This window comes from Plecotus auritus (assembly GCF_963455305.1).
Source record: "Plecotus auritus genome assembly, chromosome: 6".
In the NCBI taxonomy this organism is placed as follows: Eukaryota; Metazoa; Chordata; class Mammalia; order Chiroptera; family Vespertilionidae; genus Plecotus; species Plecotus auritus.
In genome coordinates, this window is record NC_137773.1 from 79693067 (window position 1) to 79707762 (window position 14696).

The window sequence follows — 14696 nt, forward strand, 5'->3', positions numbered from 1 at the left end:
GTATTCTTGTTCCTTCTGGGAAGCCCGCAGCATGGAGTGGTAATAGGGAAAGCAGAGTCTTTGGGGCCGATCACAACTGGAATCTAGCTCCAGCTTATGCACTTGAGGAAGTCACTTAACTGCTCACCTCTTCTGTGGAACGGAGTTGGCAAGGTTGTGAGATTTTAGGTAATATATGAAAAATGCCTAAATAGCCCTGTGCCTGGCACATAGCTGGCTGGTAGGAAATGCCCTCCTTCATTCTACATACAGTGTGTTTAAATACCGGTTTATGGCATTTTTTAAATTAAAGATTGAAAATAAGCCGATATTCCCCGCACTGTACCTGGAGCTGACGACATTTTGGCCTCCCAGCAGAGTTATATATGCAGATAATCTGTTTGATGCTGCTCAACACAGAGGAGACACTGATTTTCTTTTATGAACAATAGTTGACTGTCTCCTGAGTGTCAGCTACTGGGAAATAAATATTCTAGATTTCATCTATTCATTCAAATGACCCCCTCATTCTTCCTTTTTCCCCCTCACTTTCATTTTCACACTCCCCCAGGCCTACTACAGTCTTTTCCCCAATTGGATGCTATTTTTCATTTTCATTTTGTCATCACCTAATGTCCAAATTTATTTAAATCATCCTCAGACACAATCCTACAATATATGAATCACATTTGGGGTTTTTTTCCCCTCCGACTTGTCAGCTGACTCGTTTATGACTGACAAGATTTCCATTTTAGCAATTTCTACTAATTCTGCTTCAAATCTGTATATTTAATGAACACACCAATCGGTACCTCATTATTAGTCAGGACCATTTTTTCTAGTGTAATGCACTGGTTTCATAATGTATTGTACATGGTAGCTGCCTCTAAATGAAACTCAAAGGAAACCTTGTCCGGTTCGCATTAAAACAGTGTCTGGTATATGAATATGAACATTTTATCCCAACTGGGGTCTCATCCTTTATGCACATGAACACTGTTTGCATGATCCCATCAGACTCTTAAATACAAACCAGGCTTTCTCTTTGTAAGGTATGTAGCACTGTATGTCTCTGCATAAAGCCGGGGGGCGAGGGGGAAACAGTTTGCATGCACCAAAAACACACATACACACAGTCCAACTTCTCCAACACAAACACAATCTGACACATGCTAAAAATTGCCTGAAGCACTGGCGAGTTGCAGATCTTCTTCCTGGGGCAGGTAATTCATTAGGAAACAGCCTCATGTCCATTGTACCAATTGAACAGGAAGATTTACTTGTGGTACTATCAGAGGAGACCCTGCCTTAGATGCCCATCATAAGCATTGCAAATGAATCATTAGTCTTCATCCTCCTGCAATCTAGGTCAGGATGGAGCTAAAGAGGAGGGCTTTTAAATCTGCTTCAGGACTCAGGTTGGATCTGCTTATGTGAGGGGACAAGCTGCAGACAGTTACCTTGTGATGAGGCATTGGGAGGGGGGTAGAAAATGCTTTCCCCTCGTATAGGGACCTTTTACTGACCTAGAGAGTAAATCGAGAATCAAGAGGGGCTGTACTTTCAGATGAATGTCATTTAAACACACACACACACACACACACACACACACACACACACACACATGCTACTTTTCTCTAAGCTTTCTGTGTTCAACTTTTCAGGCCTCAAACAGTGTCTGCCAGATAGGCTCTAAAAAGGAGACACTATCTTCCAGACTTAGGAACATGTGGATTTTTTTAAAAAAAAAACAGTAGAATCATCCCTATTTGTGTTGAAAGGGACTTTAGAAGTCATCACTCCAAGCACCTCATGTTGAGGAAAAGGTTATGAAACAAGGACAGAGAATGACTTACTTGCCCAAGGTCACACAGTCACCTTCATCATGCCACTGTTTAATTTTCTTTTGGTGTTTTTTTTTTTTTTTAGATTCCTTGTTTGTACAATATGAATAATGTATTAAATAATATAGAAACAAAACAAATTGACTTGGTAACTGCCACCTGATAAACTGGGTATGTGTCAGAGACTCCTGTCACATGCCTCATCCTTCACCCAAAATGATTATGAAAGGATGCTATTTCCCAGACCTCCTCTGTCTGGGGTCCTTTTCAAAACCTCTCGCTCTAGCTTTAATGTGATTATTTTCTAGGCATGTTGTGGCACTGGATTCGCTTAGCCAAAGGCTCTGAAACTTCTGTGTGGCTCTTGCCCACCCCTCTGAGGCCACAAGAGACTGGCAGTGTGTATTCCCTAAATTTGTTCTGAAATACCACAACACTAGAGGAACGTAAATTAAAAAAAAACAACTTGATTTTCAAAATTAAACCCAAGCTACACATTAAATGTACTTGCTAGGACCAGTTGGCTATTTCTTTTGCTTACCGAAATTATAAGAAAACTTCAAGTTCAAATATGATGTGAGAAATATAAACAGGCAATAAATGAAGAGAACTGGTTTTGTTCTTAACTTTCCCACTGAATTTGCTACAAACGATCCACGTAAATCTAAAAGGAAATTTTCCTTCTCTCTAGACCTGTTTTCCTCTTCTATTCAAGAAAAAAAAACAAATGATCTCTGGGGTTCCATCATTAGTTATGCCATTCAAATATTATCTCCAAAAAAAAATTTTTTTTCCCGTCTGAAAGCCACAGTAACTGCAGAACTGTCTGTAGCTATTTCCAAAGATGGAAACTGACACTAAAGGAACACCGCAGTATCTGCTAATTTTATGGTAAGCTTTTGAAGGAGGTAGTTTCACTATTGAAATAATTCTCCAAAACGGTGCTCATTGACTTTGGACTAAGAGATTATGAATCTACCTTTCTAACCAGTATTTTTCCCCAATTTCATGTTCCATACTGATTTGTGAAGGTCCCCCCCCCCTTTTTTTTTCTTACTTTAAAATATTTGTTAAGGCCAGATAAGAACTGGGGTAGGGAGCATGCTGTATGCTTATACACAAACAATAAGTAAGATTAAGCCTGGTTCTTATCTAGCCTGAACACTTCAGTAGAAACAGAGTTTTGTATTCAGTTTTCCCGGCCACCACTACTTGAAGGTGATAGAATATTCTATATGGGACACCTTTAAAAAAAAACTAGGAGCACGTTTAAAAGCACTGCAGAGTGTTAGGTTATTTTGATTTCTGCCACATAATGAATCCCTCCTCCTGAATGCAAACACTAGCAAGGAATGCGTTAGAGGATCCGCCATGGTATTAAAAATTAAATCCGGCTGCATTTCATAATGGGCTTTTCTTTTTAAAGCAAGGTTTCATCTTCTCACCATGGAAATTGTGCTCTGATGGCCTTTCTTTATGGTTAACACTGAGGCATCAGCTGAGGTCAGAACCCTGCTTCTCTGAACAGGGAACCACAAATGTCACCGACACATGGTACACTTGGCAAATAATATATTTCTTTCCAATCTCCTGTGTCTTCAGTTTACCTCGCATCAAGCTTGCAGTAAATCGAAGAGAGTTTATTTCTCCTGTGTTCCTTCCTTCCCTTGGTGGGACCAGCCGGGAGGCATGCAATTTACAATGAATTCAAAAGTACACCTCTTTTGATTTTTGTTGTTGTCTTTATTTTAACCTCCAAGAAGGAAGAGATTTAACTCAGTCTTCACCCTAGGCTAAGCTAATACTTAGGTCATGTCTGAGCTCTCTGGGGAACCCCCGCTTTATACCATCCGAGGGGCAATGGTGTCTTTTCACGTGGAGCAGCACAGCTGTCCAGCCATATGGGCCCCAAACAGCCCAGTCGATCGGATTTGGGGAGGTTTTAGAATGTAATTTCTTAGCGTGTTAGTATCTGGGGTGAGTTTGATCAGGAGTATAGACAGCTCTTAAGCCCCAGGGTTTAGGTTTTAAGAAGCCATCACAAATGTCCCAGCATCTGATCAGACTGTTTAAAAACAGATATGAAATCTGTGACTGGGGGAGGGGAAAGGACTCCTGACCCCCTCGTAGGAGAAAGCCCCAGGGGTCTTCTCTAACTATTAATTCAGCATCAGCTGCTTTCTCCTCCTTCCCCCCTCCCCTTCCCCGGTTTTCTTTTTTAACCCGGGGCTCATCATTTAAGGCGTTCCCACTCAGGCCTGCAGAGCCTGTTACAAAACCATCGCCGGCTCCCCTCCCCCCATGCCGCAAGATGAGAGAGCAAATAGCCTGCATTGCAGCAACAGCCTGGAGGACTGCTATGAAACCGTCCTCAAGCCAAACAAAACCAGGCCTTGAAGAAAAACCAAGGAGAGGACAGCAGCGGTCTGTCCTGACGCCCTTCGGTCAAGACAACCTGAAACTCTGGTCGCAGCCCCATCCCTCCAAGTCCAAAGGGTTCCGGAAAGGTCTGCTTCAGGAATCTTTAGTGACTAAGAACACAGACAGTCCTAAATCTTATCAACATGGTGGAAGTCTTGAGCTAAGCGACCGCCCATGTCGTTTTTCCACCAGAAAGGTATTTTAGTTTGAGGGGAACGTTATCAGAATGTTAAGTTTTCCCTGGAAAAATAAATAAATAAATAAATAAATAAATAAATAAATAAATAAATAAATAAATCCCAGAAGATGGCTCTTTCCAACTAACTGCAGTCTTCAGAAATTAAAAATGCATTGCAAGGATGTTTTATATTCGTTTTTTTCTCCTCTCCCTGTCTCTCTCTACTTCTCCCTCAACTTAAACGAAAGCTTTCCGCTTCTTCGAATTTACAAAAACTGCTTATTTTTAAAGTTTTTCATGGTACTTTGTTGGAGACAAAAAGCTAGTGCTAAGAGGTTTTGAAATCGCTGTAATTCTTTTATTGGGACAAATACCCAACAATTGACAAGAACCGAAATGGCCTTGAAGCGAGCTGGGCAGCGCCCAGGGTCACCATTCTTTCGGACGGTCCCAGTGGGTGGGCGCGCATCTGCGGCGACCCCCGCGGGATCGCTTTGGCCGCCGCGCACGGGCCGTCTGATTTGAGGACCAGCTTTTAGCTGTCAGGGGCTTGTCTTCCTCTCCATCTCTCGTTGCTCTGAATCTAGCGCTGCTCAAGAAACACTTAAGATTTTTTTTCCCAGTCATCAAAGAAGAAAATCTGGAGTAGGAAAAGCAGCGATGGGCCCTGCGCGGGCGGAAATCTCCGGGGTTGGGATTGATTCCCGCAGCTACTGAACCGGAGTCTTCGGAAATACCGCAGATTGCTCCTGGCTGGCGCTGGGTTTTTATGGGGGGTCGGGCCCGGGGGTGTCCTAGGGTTTTGTTCTTATGGGCAGATTCATTCTGAGTGCTTCCTTAAGGCCTAGCTAACTCCGTGCTCTCGGAAAAACACACAACACCGCCAAAACCTCCATAACAAAAGGCGCTTCCCCGAAGTGAGTCTCAATGTACGCGGGACGGGTGGCGGCCGGACGTGGAGACGCACTTTGTGCCTCTAATCTCCAGCGTCCATCTGGCCCGGGCGGCCCGCAGGGCGCCGAGGGCTGGGATGGGGGAGCAGGGAGGGGCACGCGCACGTATCCAGAGACGCGGGCACGCGCGCCCACTCTCCTTCACATTCACCTTGACTGCAGGGGTGCGGGGGATGGGACTGCTTTACCCCCCTTCCACCTACCTTTCTTCCCACCCCCCGCCGCTGTCCTGCCCAGACGCCTGCTTGTGGCGGAGAAGGGGGGTTGGAGGTGAGGAGATGCAAAGGCGCTCGGAGCGGAGGGACAGCCGCGCGCTCTCCGCAGTGATGTCAACCGCATCCGCCGCATCGTCCCCTCAACACCTCTACCCCGGCCTCGCCCGCGCCACGGCCCGCGGAAACCTTGGGGTCGAGAAGCAGAAGGCGTGCGGGTGCCCTGAGCCCCCCACTCCATTTGCAAAAGTGGGAGAGACAGGGAGTGGACCAGCCGCGGTGCTGAAGCTCCTGGGGCGGAAGAAGGGGAAGCAGGAGAAAGGAGCGGTGGGCCCAGGGGTAGTTTGACGCCCCAGGTCCCGTGGGGGAGTCTGCCTGGAACTGGTGCTTCCGGGTTTACGTTAGGGGGCTCAGGGCACGGACCCCTGCGAGTGTGGCGCGTGTGGGCATGGAGAAAGCTCCCCTTCTCCCAGGATAGAAACGGGTAAACGGAAGCGCATGTGAGTGTGGGGGTGCAAATCGCCGCCTCCAGCCTTGGCTTTCCCGCTCTTCCGAGCGCTCCCACTTCTCACTTTCCCCAAATCCGCATTTTCTTTGGCACAGCTCTCCCCGAGCGAGGAGAGGGAGGTACCCGGAGGCAGTGAGAATGACGTGTGCTGGTGCAGAGAGGGGGTGGGGGGATGCGGGCCGGGCTCTGTGGACCGGCTCCTAATCCTCTTGTTTTCGGTACAGTCAGCAGATGTGGCTTCTTTTAGCTGAATAATCCGTTAAAGGAATAATAATTTTTTAAAAGGAGATCGGCCGCACCCAAAGAGGACGGCGAACGAGATGAGGGCTTGGTAAGGATCAATTAAAAGGCTCCAAATTCTCTGTCCCTCTCTGCCTGTCTCTCTCCCCTCCTTCCCCTCCCTCCCTTCCTCTCCCCTCCCCCCTTCTTCCCCATCCCCTGCAATCCCCACTAGAAGCGAGTTCACGCAGAGGGCTGGATTTCCAGGCTGAACCGCAACTTGCGCTGCGCGTTATTATTATTCATCTGAGGGTACTGCCGCCACAACCTTTGCTCCTGCGCTCCTCTCCTTCCCCCCCGGCCGCCGCCGCCAGCGGTGCAGTCCCTCCTGCCCGCCAGCTCTGGTCACCAAAGGGAGATTCAGAATTATTTTTATCATGCTCATGATCATCATCATGATGCTCCTTATCCTGGTTATCATTTCCTCTTGCTAGGTGGAGCGACCACGAGCGCCTTCTCGCCGCCCGCCCCCCTTCCCCAGTGAAGGGGCTGGCTGCCGCTCCCTAGAAGTGCCTTCCTCTCTGCATCCCTCCCTCTGTCATCTGTATGTATTTTCTCTCGGTCCGTTTTATTCCAGCAGATCTACTGCCTTTCGTTCGGCTGGGCTGAAACGCTGCGGGCTGCAACCAGTCTCTAAGAAAGAAGAACAAAAAGGGAAAGACCTTGAGTGGTACCACCGGACAAAGCACTTGGAGTTCGGCGAGAGGGGATGCGCGAGAGCGCTGGCTCGGGAATTCGCGAGATCTCCGACGCCGAAGGGCGCCCGCCCGCGCGGACCTCTGAGGGTATTCAGATTGAATTCTATCTATCCTTTCGGTGTGCTTGGGCAGTGTCAGTGTTGGGGAGGCGTTGGGTTTGTGTTTCTGGGAAAGGGAGCTGGATTGTGGAAGGTCAGATAGACTTCACTTCGCTTTCCTGCTCCCCTTGTGGAGATCCGAGTGTTGGAGAAGAACCTGGGGGCCAGAAGGCTTAGGAAAAGGTGGAAGCCGGAGACGTTGTCTGGAGGGCTGGGGGAATAGTGGGGCGAGGGAGAGGCGAGAGGCGAGAGGGGACGGGCCAGTTACAGGGGACTGCGAAAAGAAGGGGGCGGTTAAAACCCCTCTTCGAGTTCACAATATGAGTTTTGCTGGGGATGAGAATACGGGTGGCTGTCATAGGCGGCTGAGAAATTGATGAAAATGTGATATGTCCATGTACACACAGAAGGAGGCGTTGGGATTTGTGTGTAAACAGAGTGGAGAGGTGAAGGAGGGCAGGGAGGGAGGGGGCTTCGAATAATATCTTATTATCCCTTTGGCTTTGGGGACTCTCCTCCTCCGGCCCTCTCCCTTTTTTGGATCCAGGGAGACAGCCGCATTAGACGCGAGTGACCTTTTAAATCTACACCCGCCCCTTACCTGGTAAAACCCGTTGACAGTTTGGGATGGGGTGGGGAGAGAGGCAGGGGTGTTTCGAAGACATATATATATATTCATTCTCTCTCTCTCTCTCTCTCTCTCTCTCTCTCTCTCTCTCTCTCTCTCTCTCTCTCCCCCCCCCCGTCTCCTCCCTAGCTCTGCCCCCCCCCTCACTCTTTCTCTTCCTCCCTCCCACCTCCCTCCCTCCGCCCTCCCTGCTGCATTTTGCATGAGCTATCTAGGTCATTAGCATTTTAGCGTATGCAAGACTTGACAAAGCTGATGAGGGGCCAGATGGGCCTCGCTCTTATGGGGTTTTTTTCTTCTTCTTCTTCTTCTTCTTCTTCTTCTTCTTCTTCTTCTTCTTCTTCTTCTTCTTCTCTCTCCTCTTTCTCTCCCCCCCTCTCTCTCTCTTTCCCCTCCACCACTTGGGACCTGAGAGAAGACTGCAGCAGGCGAGTTCCGGAAGGCTGGTTCCCCAATCCCTGCCGAGGACCACGGCGGCTCACTCAGCCGCACGCTCGGCCCGGCTACGCCAGGACTCGGCCGGCGAGGTAAGGGCGGCGGTGGTTGCCCGGCCAGGGCAGCCGCAGTCGAGCCCCCGCTGTCCTCCTGGTCCCCTGCTCTGGTCTTGACCCTCCTAACCCCTTAGTTTCCTAGGCCAAGCTGACGGCGAGATGGGTGGGTAGGGTTGGCCGCGCTGGGGCGAGGTGGGGTTGATGTTTTTTTCATTGTCTGGATCTGCAGGGGAGGCGAGGCGCGGGGAAGGGGCGAGGGGAGTCCAGGTAATTAACACGGGGGAGGCACCCCTTCGTCTCCCACTTCCACTCACACCCTCCACCCCCTCCGCTTTGCAGGAAAAAGCCTGGATCCGAAAGGATGGGGGAGAACAAAGAGCCTTTGGAAGACGTCGCCGTTATCTCATTGTCTGTGTGATTGGGGGAGCTGCGTTGGAGAGGATGCTGTGGTCCTTTTCTCCCGGCGCTCCCCCACCCCCACCCCCACCCCTCTCCCCGCTGTCAGTGCGCACGCACCCGCGCCGCTTTTTACTTATTTTTCCCTGTTTGGGGTTTTGTGTTTTTTTTCCCATTCCATCTTCTTCCCACCCCTTTTTATTTCTTCCACCTTTCCTTCCTCCTCGCCTTCCTCAGGAGAAAGGCCTCTCTCTCCGTGTTCACAGCGGACCTTGATTTAAATGTCCATACAATTAAGGCACGCGGTGAATGCCAAGAATGGGGCTGGCTGAGCACCGTGGTCGGTGAGGACCCGCCAAGGAAGGAGCCACGGAGCCGAGGCGCCCTCCGCAGAGCCCAGCGCTGCGGATTCAGGCTGGAGGGGTCCCGGGCTCCCGGCGGCAGGAGTCCTTGGCGCGGGGAGGTGTGTGATGAGTGACAGACCGGGGCTTAGAGATGCGAACGGACTCAGGGAGAGAAACCGAAGCTGCCTCTGTGACCACCGCATATTTGTGCAAGCACCGAAGGCGGGGGGGGGGGGGGGGGGGGGGGCGTGTGAGCGCATTGCGGAGTGCTTCTGTGTGTATATTTTTCTCTAGGCTTGGGGTGCATTGTACGCGGGTGGACACTTTTCTTCGTGGTTGTGTTTTTGTTCCGGGCTTAGCTTTTGGTTTGCTCTTTTTAAAAATAATCTGGCATCCATAAGACTGGCCGACTGTGCCGGGGCTTGGACTGCGGATATATTGTGTTCTGCTTGAGGTCTGGGGGGAGGGAGGTAGCCAGTTGGAAGGGAGGAGGGAGATGTTTGTCACCTTTTGCTGTAGAGCTGAGGGCACCTGGCTAGCTTAAGGAAGTCATTGGGGTGTATGGGGAAGAAGGAAGGAATTCCTGGTGGGTCCACAGGCTCCATCAGGGCTGAAAGCATGTCCAGGGCTCTCGGCAGCATCTCACTTCCTCCTTGTGGCTGTAATTGCAGTTTTAGGCAGAGATCCAAGAGCTGCAAAGGAAGGGAGAGGCGCAGTAACCTACATGTACCCAAGGGTGGAGGGGGGGGGGGGCATTCCTTTTAAAATCCTAACAGAAGGAAAAACAGAATGTGTACAAATGAGGCCCTGAGGAAAGACTGTTTTGAAAGAAAGCATCAGGGAATGAAAAGTGTCAACCCTCCTTCATCCTGAAGAACCTGCTTCCCAAATGGGACCTTCCCATCACTAGACCTAGAGCAGCAGCTGGTCCTAGGGACCCCTTCACACAGCCCCATGCCATCTCCTGCTCTGTAGTGACCCCCCAAGCTGCGGTGGAGGGCGGCAAGACCTAAACTCATTAATTTTCTGGTGGAGAACATGGAGGAGGGGCAGGTCCCTGCAGAGAAAGGAGGCCAAGAGCTGGATCTTCCTACCCAGGAAGCCTGCTGCTTCGCTTCCTCCCCTCCTGCCCCCCTCCATGCCCTTAACAGCAGAGGCCTGTCTTTGCAAGGCCAAGGCCATAAGGATGCTTAGGATTTTAGTTTGATTACTTACACAGTAATCAAGGCCGAAGCGGCTCAGTTATAGCTTACAGAGGAGCTCTTTCCTCTCCAAAGCCTCAGTCTAACCCACTAAATAAGTATTCAAGGATATCCTAGACCTAGCCTCATTTCCTCCCAAATATTTATTAAGTACCTACTATGTGCCAATCATTGTGTAATTATTATTTCTTAGGTTCTTCCTTTGCTCTCCTAAGAGGGTGTCTGGTGAGGTTAAGTGTGCCGGACCCCACCTAGATATTTCCAGAACCTTCTCTGGATCTGCAGAAAGGTGCGGCAAACTGCTCACCCCTGCAGAGAAGGCTGCAGTTCACATCATGCAAACTGTGGGTGCGGGCTGTTCCTCAAGCCCCAGAAGGCAAGTTTAGCTGGAGGGCAGAAGAGAGAGCAGCTTCACTGGCCCCTGAGCCTTAGCCAGGGTTGTCCTAAGAGACACTGGCAGCCCTGCCTTCAAAATAGACCTCCCTCCAAACAGTGCCTCCTTGGGGTGTACCTTCCCTGGCCTCTCCCCTCCGTCCTCACTAAGAGGCTGCTCACCTCTGATGACCAACCGCTTGCCCCTCAGTTGTCCACATTAGTGAGCCTTGTCTCCATAATTGCTTCCCCATAATTCCATCAGACATGGCTGCACCCTTTGCTGATGTGCCTGCTCAAGTAATGTCCCTTTTAGATGGAAACCTAACACACTTCTCCGTGAGAGCTTAAACCGCAGGCACCATGGACAAGACGGCCAGGGTCCTGCTGCCGGCAATCTGCAATGGGAGGGGTGTGTTTTTATGACTTACGTAAACTCTTGCTTCAGAAAGCTTTAATGTGTGTGGGGATTGTCCTGTGCTCACCAGGTCTCATTACACAATGTGTTTTTATGTGGGGCTTTAATGGCCGAAAATGGCAGAGATGAATGTACCCCTGTGTAATACCAAGGCCCCTTTTGTGATTTCCAAATAGAGGTTTTGGAGTGAAGGTCAGTCCTGGCTTCTTCCCTTCTTCTATATTTGGGGCCTATTTGCCTGCGATATTTATGTAAGAGACTTAAAGATCTCTGCTTTTTCAAGGCATTTATTTAACTCTCAACACCATCTTTTCCCCTATGTATTTGAGCCCCTCTAATTACATCCTACGATTTAAGTGAAGGGGGACATATGTAATTTGTTTAATGTAGAACATGTCGGAGGCAGTTTGCTGACAATACGCTAAGAAGGCCCTACCGGCTCACACACAGTACCATCATTATGGTCCTCATGAGGATGGGAGCTCATGTTTCTCAAGGTGAATGTACCAGATACTTTAAGATGGATTCAGTAATGTATCAAAGTAAAAAAAATGGTAATATTCTTTCCCTGCCAGAGATGGCCCAGGCCCAGATCTCTGTTTAAGCAGAAAGAAAATTAATCAGAGACAAAGGTAAATTCCTCTATCAATTCTGTCACCAAAGGGGTGTAAAATGTGGGGACAGTTAACAGTGGATGCATGAGGAATGTTTGGGAGAGGGGTAATTTCTCAGCAGGCATATGCTCATATACACACATACATACACACATTTTTTTTGCATAACCATATCCCTTGCTAATATTTACAGAAAAGCATTTAACCACACACACATCCATCGATACTGTCTCCACAGGGAAATAAATTTTCTCCTTCCCTCGATTGAACTTACATAATACCCCCAACCCTTGTTCCAACCTGAGAATGGAGTTCTCTGGGGGCAGCTGCAAAGCATTCTCCCTGGGACAGATGGAGCCGCCCTTCCTCCCCTATACTGTGGGTGGTTTCAGAACCCCATGAGTCAACAGCAGCTGAGGGTTGTGCTGGAGCCTGTGTATTTGAGGCTTGGCTGGCTGATTCACGGTGATGAGTATGTCAATAATAACAATTATGAGAATGATGATACCTAATAAAGATTTTTTTTCCTTCCAATCGACAATTCTTTCTTTGGGTGTTTTTGCCAAGTCTTACTCAATTTGACTTCGGTTTTAGAATACGGAGATGTAATCTTTAATTGCATCTCCAGTGTAGACATAGGATATGAGAATGGACTTCGGATGGGCTTTATGGGAGCCAGTGTGTGCTGTCCTGTGCCACAGAATGCGGGTCCGCCAGAGGCCTGGAGAGATCTGCGCCCAATTTAGATGGCCTGGAAAGAAAGCAGGCCCTCCCGAGAGCAAGGAATATTCCAGGTCAGAAAGGAAGTGTCAGCAATTCTCAATCGGTTCACCTCATTTTCTTAACCTCTTTTGTCTTAAAATGGAAATGTTACCCCTCCAAAAAAAAAAATGAAGACCTGGGTCATGCTGCATTGCATTGCATAAGCTTAAAAAGTAAACCTCCAAGATCACAAAGGGCTTTCCCTCTCAAAGGGAGGTTTATTTAAAATTAAAATCCAATTTACTTAGTTCTTAACCATGGGACCCAGGAAGCAATATTTTCTCAGGAAGTTAAGTTTGCTGCTTCGGGTAATGTCTTTTTAAGCGGTTCACGGTGGCATCAGAGGGCTTGGGCCCTGCCCCTGCGCCGGGGTGCCCCGCTTGCCCTTGCCACCCACCCTGCCCATGTCCCCTCTCCGAGCTTCCCAGTGGCCGGCTTTCCAATGCGCATGAGGCTTTTGTTTTCTTTCTCCTAATGCCCTGAGACATCTAAATTGAGTAAGATGAAGAGGAACAGGCGCTGGCTTCCCTTTCTTTCTGGCTCCTATTTTCCCGGTTTTGATTAATGTTTTCTTGCCCGAATCAAGAAATTCTGGGCACCAAAGACCTGGGTCATCCATCACTTCTCAAAGCTTCCGACGGACACGCGGTGCAAGGTGCCCTCGGCGCAGGTCCACCAAGGGCAAGGACAGCCCTCCGAGAGTCCACCTTTTTTCCTTTTCTGTGCATCTCCGTTTCCCCAATTTCACTCTAGCGCCAAATAGACACCTGGCGACAAACTTTAGACGTGATCAGGGAATCGGGTTAGGAATGGGGCGTGGGTCAGGGCGGGGTGCATCTTTGGCTCCAGAAAGGCAGGCGCTGAACCAAAGGCCTTGTTTGAATGAATGTCCTCCCTCCCCGCGCTCCCGAGCCGAGCCCAGCGCAGGCCGTGGCCTAGACGCCGGGTCCTCCCCGCTGCGCTCCGGGCCGGGTCCCAGGACCGTCTGTCCTTCTCCCCTCTTCCTACTCCGGGTCTTCTCATCCACAACAGGACCTGCGCCTGGAGGATATCACCCCGCACCCCAGAAAGCCTCCGAATGTGCGAGCAAAGAGGCGGATGCGCGGGGCCCACCAGAGAGGAGGTGGGGTGAGGATGACGACCCACCGAAAAGTCACTTCTTAGCCCTTCCTTGGCTCCCCTCCCGCAGAACGCAAGGATGAAAGCACTGGGGTGGTTTGGGGGTAGGGAGGAGGATTTTTTGGCCCCAGTGCATCCTCCCTGACTCCCTTTTACACCACCCAACCTACTCGGTCCTCCTAACCCTCGGCGACAGGGCCAGGGCGCCACTGCCCTTGGGACCCAGCAACCCACCGCCCCCAGCGACACGTCCTTCCCACCCCCACATCACTCTCTAAGGAGCCAAAACAAATTCCTCTACCCAGAAGGAACCCACGCATATCTCCTTCAGTCAACGCTGGTCCCACGTCCTGCGCCTTTGAAGATGGGCCGCTTCAAAGCCGGTTGGAAAGAGAGGACCAGACACAGGTTCGTTCTGTGTTCGGGAACCTCCAAACCCCAGCTCCTGTCCCAGTCCAAAGAGGTGCGGCCTCTCGGAGAGACTGGACACCGTCTCTGTTTTTAAAAGAATCCCATTCCTTCTTTGCGCTCATCGGCTGGGCCCACTAGGGTGCCCAGTTAGTGATGTAAGGCTCTTCTGGCTTAACAGGCCAGTGCCCTGAAATAACCTCCAGAGCCCTGGTCTCAAGGTCATGTGCCCCAGGAAAGGGGGGAGGGGCGGTTGGCTTCCAGAGGCCAGAGTCAGGACCAGAACGGCCTTCACAAAGGTCGTGGCACCGGAAACTTCTGACACACTGGAAGGTGCACCTGGACTTCACAGGGGGTTCCCCTCAGCACCCCACCCCCCATACTTACACAGATTGATGCGGCAATATTTATTCCCATTTAATTGAGACACTGGTTTAATTTCAGATTGCTCCAGCTTAAGGCCCAATGGGGTTTTCGGCAGCTCTTTTCCCCAGTGCCTCTAAAGAAACTAATTGCTGTTAATATCCAATTTTGGGCTTTATTATTCGTTAGCCAATTATGGATCCCATAGCCCAGGCCCCTTGGTGCTTACAGCCTCTGCTGGAATCAGCGAACACTGCCTGCCTTCGTCTTTCTTCCTGCACCTCTATTCATACCCTTCCCCCACCCCAAGACGATTTACTAGGCACATCAGTCATTTTGTTTGTTTGTCCCAGCACTCAGCCCAGTTGGGGGGTTGGGGTACTTTCCGGCTTTTTTCCCCTTTCCAGGG

At 49.9% G+C, this 14696-nt stretch overlaps 1 long non-coding RNA gene across 1 annotated transcript; it reads left to right on the forward strand.

Annotated features, from left to right (window-relative positions):
- Positions 1–6226: 6226 nt before the first annotated feature.
- On the forward strand, positions 6227–12169 carry LOC308251527. The gene is made up of 4 exons (XR_013960935.1): positions 6227–6426; positions 6952–7190; positions 8217–8325; positions 8629–12169. It is a non-coding gene; the product is annotated as an uncharacterized lncRNA (long non-coding RNA).
- The last annotated feature ends 2527 nt before the right edge of the window (positions 12170–14696 follow it).